Here is an 8010-nt window from a genome sequence, read left to right on the forward strand (position 1 = left end):
TCCAGGCCAGGCACAGTGTATACAACGTGAGCAAACACAGAATCGGGGCGATTCTTTAGATGTTTTCTCATACTTTCAACAGATTTATCACATTTCTGGCTGTTGTCCTATTTTCCCTGCCTGAACCAAGGAGAACACTTACTTTCTCTCTCCTCATCCCCCTCCACTCTTACTGACCCCAGATTGTTTCCCACTGCCCTGCTCCTGCCTGCAATCCTGTGATGAATGGCTTAGATGCTTTGATCTCAAAGCTCGGGGTATATCAGAATCACCCAGAGGGTTTGCTAAACCATGGTTTGGGGTGGGGACCAAGAATTTACTTTTCTAACATGTTCCTACATAAGGCCAATGGTGAGAACAAGGGTCTTAGATGATGGGGTTCCTACAAGGTTCTGGGAGAGGAATCACTCTCTCTGCCCCAGGGATGTCTCTGGCCTGTCAACCTCATGTCTCTCCCTCTGGATTCCCTAGAGCTGAGGGTGAAGTAGGCTATTCTGATATTTAGCAGCTCCCAGGAACTCTTTTGGGAGTAGGATTTCCTGGTTAACCAGTAGAAGTATTAGAGAAGAAGTCTTTCTGGGAAGGGACATTTTTAAAAATCTTATAAATAAACATTAAAATTATATATGTTATAAAATTTGATTGTGGAACATGTAAAAAACTAAGATAAAAATGTTCATAATTCTATTGGTATAGTTCCTCCACATATTTTATATACTCACGTATAAATGTATTTCTATATTTCATTCATTTATTCATTCATGCACTTGCTCGACCAACATTTATTGGGTGCTTCCTCTGTGCCAGGTGCTGCCCTGGGCACTAGGGTTATAGTAATGGGGGGAAAGGCCCCAAAGATCCCCACCCTCATGGCAGAAACAGACCATATGCAAGAATATAAGTAAAATATATAATATTTTAGATAGAGATAAATACTGAGGATAAAAAAGTTAAATCAGAAAAGGAGGATATGAAATGTCAGGGGGGAGAGCTTGGGATGATGAGGGAATTTGTTTCTGAGGTGATTTTTAAGTTGAGAGCTACAGGAGGTAAGGGTCTTGGGTAAGAGGATTCTAGGCAAGGCAAAGGCCTTGAAGAGGGTCTATACCTGGTGTGTCTGAGGAACAGCAGGAGGGCAGGGTGGCTGGCTGGACAACAGTGGGGGGAGCAGGCTGAGGGGTAAGGCATCAGATCACACAGGCCTTTATGCATCATAGTGAGGGCTTTGGCTTTTCTCTGCATGAGGGGGGACCAGTGGAACAGAGAAGCGGTACCATTCCATTATTCAATTTCCTTAACAGGAACCCCTCTAGCAGCTGTGTTGAGGATTGACCTTAGGGGGACAAAGTTAGATCAAGGAGACCAGTCAGGAAGCTACTGCATTATTCTAGGCAAGGTACAAGAGTGGTTTGGACCAGGATGGTGATGATGGGAATAATGAGAAGTCATCCAATTCTGGATTATATTTTGAAGGTAGATCCAGAAGGATTTGCTGCTGGACTGGAGAATGAGGGAAAGAGAGGAATCAGGAGCAAGAAGCTGGAAGAGTAGAGTCAGGCATTATGGCCAGGGAGAGACTGCAAAGGGACCTGGCTTTGGAGTGAATCTCAGGAGCTCAGTGTGTTTCAAACGGAGTTTGTGATGCCAATTAGACATTATAAGGAAACGTCGGGCAGGAAATTGGATGTATGAGTCTGGACCTGGGGAGAGAGACCTGGCTAGAGATGTGAAGCTGGGGTTGTCAAGATAGAGGGGGTATTTAAGGTAGTCTGGCATCCCGCCTAGATCCCCTTGTTGGACAGGTAAACACCTCCCAAATTTCTGTGAGTGTTGCTGCTAATGGCTTACAGCTGCCCCCTCTTCTGGAAAACTGTCTCTGCTGATGTGGCCACCTCATTTGGTAGAGAAGGAACCCACCCTCCCCAGCCCCACCCAGGAATAGTCTGCAGTGAATGATTAACCAGCTGTAACACAATTCATGCTCTAGAGCTTTCCATGGGGTCAGGCTGGAGCTTGTCTCAAGCTGAGAGCACAGACACCCTTTCTTCCCCTGACCCCTCTGCTCCTCACTCCCTACTGGTTTCTCTCCAGAGCACCCTTTCAATAAACTACACCCCCAAGTCTCTCTCCCAGGCTTTTCTAGGGAACTTAATCTAAGGAAAGAATTCCTTTAAGTTCCTGGAGCATGGGGATGTTTGTGCTCCATGCCTGTGCAAGCCATTCTTCTGGAAGTGTCTGGGCTTTTCGGGTTGCATATTATCTGACTGCATGATGAGTCAGGATGGATTTGAGATGCCACCGGCCTCCCAACACCCTATCTTAGCAATGCAAGCCTTGTTGTGGGTACAGGCGGGAGGGCGGGCTGGTCCTGGGGGGGAGGTGAGTCATTATTTCTGCCTCCGTGCATTCTAATCATATTTCCTTCTGTCAAACCGGGCAGCACTTTCCATCTTACTGCAGAGTCTCTGCTTTCCTTCCACTCGGATCAGAAACAAATCAGCATGATCAAACCTGGCAGTAGATCATTTAGAGATTTTCATCTCTATTAGTAGCCAAGGGTTGGCAGCATCTTTTGCATTTGTGTGCGAATACACGTGTGCATTTTGCTTTTAAATAGTGGATAGCACTGCCTCCTATTTTGAAATGCAGTATGCTTTGCACTTTTAATTTTCAAGAATAATTGAGGTCAGGGAGAAGGATGAATCAGCACTGAACAAAGTTCTATGAATTCTAGCTAGGGAGTGATTCAGGTATCTGTTTGATCTTTTCTACTTTTCTTTCAAATTGAAGTATTACAGGACATACCCTGAAGTGCCCTGAAATGAAGTAGACAACTGTAGGTATTTTTAAGTATGTGGATGTCCATGTGGCCACTACCCAGATCAAGATATAGAACATTTTCAACAACGTAGAATGTTCCTTTTGCAACTTCCCTGTCAGTCCTTGTCTCTACCCTAAGCGACCACTATTCTCATTTCTATCACCATAGATTACTTTTCCTGTTCTTGAACTTTATATAAATGGAATCATACAGTCTGTAGTCTTGAGCATCTGACTTCCTTGATCTATTATTTTGTCAGTAAAATTCATCCATGTGAGTTGTATATTGCAGTAGCTTGTTCTTTAAGAATTTCCACGTAGTAGTCCATTGTGTGAGTGTACCACAACTTATCACTTCTAATCCTACTGGATTGCTTCCGATTTCTGGCTACCTGATATTATCAAAACTGTCTTAGTGTCTATAAACTTATTTAATACACTCTTCCCACAAAAAGGCTGCACACTATACAGGATAGGGTTTTGTATCCTTATCTTCACTGTATAGATGAGGACGCTTTAGAGGGAGTTTCAGGGACTTAGCTAATGTCACACAGCCATGTGGGGACAGAGCTAGGACTAGAACTTTGGTCTCTCCATTGCTGGTCCAGTGACTTTTCCCAGATCCTTGCTAGCATTGCCACTGAAATTCTTGACATGCAGAGCCCAAGTTAGAGGACCTCTCCACCCCTGGGCTGGTAATAAAAACTGCCCTCCTGATTGCTGAGACCCTGCTGAGGCACCTCATTTAGCTGGAACCCGTTCATGTTTGAACAAGTGCAGTTTCCCCAGTAGCCCTTCAGCATAGACAGATGCACTCGACAGTCGGGTAGCAGCAACAATTAAGTCTCTTTCAAAAGGAAGCAGCTGAATTCCCCACTTGACAGTGCCTGGCAACTAAGCAGTAATAGCAAAAACTTATGCCTGTCAGGCATGGGCAAGGAGCAAGAACATGCGGCGTGGATGTCACCTGTAAGGACACGTGGGCTTAGATGTTGTCAGTGCAATGGCCCCCACTCCAGGAGGTTTGGCAAAATCGACAGCATGCAGCCCACCCCCTCCTGCCGGCTCTCAGGAGCAGGTGCTGGTGGGGGGAAGGTGTCAGGATTTAGGGAGAAGGATGAAAAGAAGGCCTCAGAACAGACAGTGCCCTGAGCATCGCTTCTGGTGATTTCTGAGCTGAGTGCCTGGAGAAGGAGCCGCTTTCATTCTCACTCTGCCACATGCTTGGCAGATCACGGCCACGCTGGGCTCCTGCAGGGTGGAGGCAGCCCACTGATAATGGGCTCCACTGTCTATGGTTGCCCCCTCTGCCCTTGTCCGGTCCTAATTGTTCTCCTGTTTTCCCATTATCTCTATTGCCTTCCCGCTCATTTTTCTTTTCTCTCTTTATTCTTGATTTGCTTTTTAAAGCAAGGACTCGTCTTTTGCAGAACGTACGGGATTTACGGAGTGCTGCTGGCACAAACAGGGCCCCTCGTCTTCACGGTCGACATGCAGATTAAGCAAGCAGAAGCTCTGAGTTTAAGTAAGGCAACTAACTCATCCAGTTTTCCTGGGATTCTTCCGGTTTTAGCAATCACCCAAAGTCCGGGGTCCCGGGAGCCCCGTCCCTCCTGGGCAAACAGGGACAGTTGGTCACATGAAGGTTCAACGACTTGCCTAAGGTTATAAGCCAGGAAGTCCAGGGTTGAGATTCGAACTCCGGTCTCTCTGGTTTCCACAGGTTCCCACAGTGGTGTTCTTCTGGCTCTCTGATGTTGAATTTCCTAGGCGTTAGTTTAAAATGATTTAGAAATGGGGAGCCATGGGAGGCTCAGTCGGTTGTGTCCGACTCTTGATTTCAGCTCAGGTTATGATCTCAGGGGGGTGAGATCGAGCCCCACGTTGGGCTCCGTGCTGGGTGTGGTCCCCCTCCACCTCCCTCTCCCTCTCTAAAAAAATAAACGTATAAATAAAATGATTTCGAAGGTACTTTGAAGGATTGGCTTGGCAGCCTAAGACATGCATGCCAGAGCTGCCTCTGAGAGGGGCACAGGCAATGCAGGAGATGCTGGGGAACAGTCTGGAGGTTAGAACAGTCTGATTTGTAGACAGCCTCAGAGGCTCCCCTGCCCCCCCGCCAGCCTGCCTGCATGGTCCAGCTGATTTAGGCTGAGAACAGGAAAGCCTATGTATTTAGGTACTGCTGATGAAAAGACAGTGATAGAAGTACTTGCAATCACTGCTCTTCCTCATCTTTCTGATCTCGAGTCAATTTGGGAGTTTGTGAGGTCTGAGAAAGTGGGATAGCCAGCAATGCATGTGACATGGTGACCTGTTTGACGATGGCCTGCAAGCTGCTAGGTTCCTAATTTTTGGCTAGTTTTGGGGGGAAGTTATCTGGGTTCAAATGGGTCTCAAAGGTTCCCCCCAAGTTTGTGGTATCCGTGAGCAGCCCCACCCTGACAGGGCTCCGTCATCTGGAGTGCACCCTAACCCTCCAGCTCACCAGGGCACGACCAGTATTCCTACCCCACCGCCCCAAGGCTAGGGCACTTCTGTGGACAACTTCATTTTCTTTGACCCAACTTATTTATATTACTTAATCAAACAGTATTTAACCAATTACCTAAATTAAACTTTCTCTATTAGATTTTACTGTTTGGTACAAAATTATGTGATTCATTTTCTCTTTGAAGCCAAAACAAGCTTATTACCTGATCTTGTACTTTTTCTGTATGGCCCCAGGGATGCACAACAATTCTCGGCAAAGAGGTAGTCTCCCTCCCACCCACTCAGGCTGACGTCTGCTTTTCTTTTCTGCCACCCAACCAATATTAGATCATTCAAACAGAATTTAAGGGAACACCTTCTAGATACATTTAGGCACAGAGTGGAACAGGGGATTGAGCCAAGATCTTAAATTCATGGACAAGTCAATGAAGATATGTGTCATCTTTGTTTGGAGGTTGCCGGCTCATGGAAGTGATAACGTTGTCCAGGGAGGGCAAAGTTGTCTGGGAAGAAGGAGGAGGCCAGGAAGGGATTGGTGGATTGTCACCTATGTGCCAAGCACCATACTTATGCCATTGTATTTAATTCTTGTAACAAACCTTCTAAAGTACTAGAATTACACATGAATGGGTAAGTGACTTGTCCCATGTCTCTCACAGTTATTAAGTACCACAACCAGTATCTTATCCAAGTCTTACTCCAAAGCCCACAGTTTTCCTAGAATATTCCAGGAAGGAGAATGAGGAGTTTAGAACAAATTCCTAGAGGATTCTACTATTGGAGGACATTAGGAGTTACCACCATATACCTAAATATATCTCCCTACAGGTTTTCTTTTCAAAGTAGGGAAGACCACTTGAGGTACTTAAAACTTATTTTTAGAAAAAAAAAAAAGGGACTTTTTAAAAATTGTAAAATCCACTAAACAATCAGCTGGTTTATACAAGCCATTTTAAACAAGGTGGGAAAGATAGTCAAGAATGTTCCAAACCCAAAGCAAATCAAATTGATTCTTCTAGGTAAAAACAATAATGAATAATGGAATCAACCAGGTGTGAGCGAATTCTACTGCTACTGGCCTAAGGCAAGTTCTTGAACCTCTCTGGGGCAGTTTCTTCATCTGTAAACCCAAAAGAATAAGCCGCATTTTGTTAGTGTGGTAAGGTGTCAACAAATGTTAGTTCCTCCCTTTCTCAGTATTCCTTGCTTCTCAGAAGCAAGTTTTCTAAGTCCCGTGAGAGTGTGAAGAGCCATTTGCTAGAACACCAATGGAGGACAGACAATGAACCTATGGAATTTCCTCTAGGGGATGGTTTCTGTACCCTTGACCCACCTGACAGCTAGCTTTCTCTTTGCTTTCCCCTTTCCTGGCTATCTCAGTCCATTACATCACCTCCATAGGAGCTGAACAGAGAAATGATGAGAGACAAACCAACAAATCAATGTTGCTCTATGTTAGCCACCCTGAGGGAAGGTTTGGTGGACAGGAGTTTTATACGTTTGTCTGAACATTTTTTTTAAATTTTATTTTATTATGTTATGTTAGTCACCATTAGTTTTTGATGTAGTGTTCCATGATTCATTGTTTGCGCGTCTGAACATTTTAGACTACGTGGCTTTCCCCTGTAGCCTCCTGTCCTCACCTCTGTCAAGAGCTCTGGGAACTTCCCTGACATCAGTTGGCAGACTTCTCCCCCACAAACTGGGGGATGGAGCCATCTCCACCGGCTGGGTGGCAGGCTCTGATGTGGGGAGGATTCAGCATGGCAGCCATGTACACACCTCCCCACACAGAGGCGGTGGAGACTCTTAGGCCTCTCTGGTGGTTTGGCCTGTGGCTTTCTGGCACTCAACCCTCATTCAACCCTGCCTGTGCCCAGATAGAGTCCAGGGCAGGCTTGGACTCAGATGAAAAGAACAGCTAGGGAGGGGGTCCTGTGGCATGTGCCTTCTGCCCTCACCAGGGTCTCCCTACTCTTTGTTTTATCCCCCAACCATCCTGACTACTTGTGGATCCTGAACAGTCACACCTACCTTGCCCCAAATCCCTCCCACCCCCTTATGCTGCTAGGATCTAGCTCGTTCTTCACAGCTCATCTGGGCATTACCATCCCTAGGGTGGTTTTGTTTCCTCCTTCCTGGTCACCTCTATGTAAGGCAGCTTGCTCTGAGTCTCCTTGGTACAAATCTCACCTTTTCTTGGTTTTCATCACACTGCATTATGAAAGTGTGTTAACTTCCTTAAGGGCTTGAGACTTGTCTCAAGTCACGTGACCGGGCCCACGTTTGCTGCTGTTGTCACATGGCGCCTCCTTTGGTGGCGAGAGTGCTTCTTCTCTGTGTTCTGCACCTGACCCTTACTCTCCTCCCTGCCATGGGCATCCCAGGGCGGTCCTCCTCATCTCTAGGATAGGTTATTGTAGCAGCCTATTATCTACTCCAAACCAGTCACCTGGGTGTCCTTCTAGAATGCAAATCTGACTGTGCCCCTCCTCTTAGAGGCTTTTATGGGTCTCCTCATGCCCATAGGAGATTGCATCAGTCTGACTCAGGAATTTATTTGAAAGCTGAGAGGAACACAAGACTGGGTGGGGACCGTAGATAGGGAAGGAAAGGCAGGCAATACAGGGTATGCCAGGGAGCAGATGACCACCAGGGATGACTGGAGCTCAATCCTGCAGAATCCTTGAGAGACTG

The sequence above is a fragment of the Zalophus californianus genome, chromosome 1 (assembly GCF_009762305.2).
Source record: "Zalophus californianus isolate mZalCal1 chromosome 1, mZalCal1.pri.v2, whole genome shotgun sequence".
In the NCBI taxonomy this organism is placed as follows: domain Eukaryota; kingdom Metazoa; phylum Chordata; class Mammalia; order Carnivora; family Otariidae; genus Zalophus; species Zalophus californianus.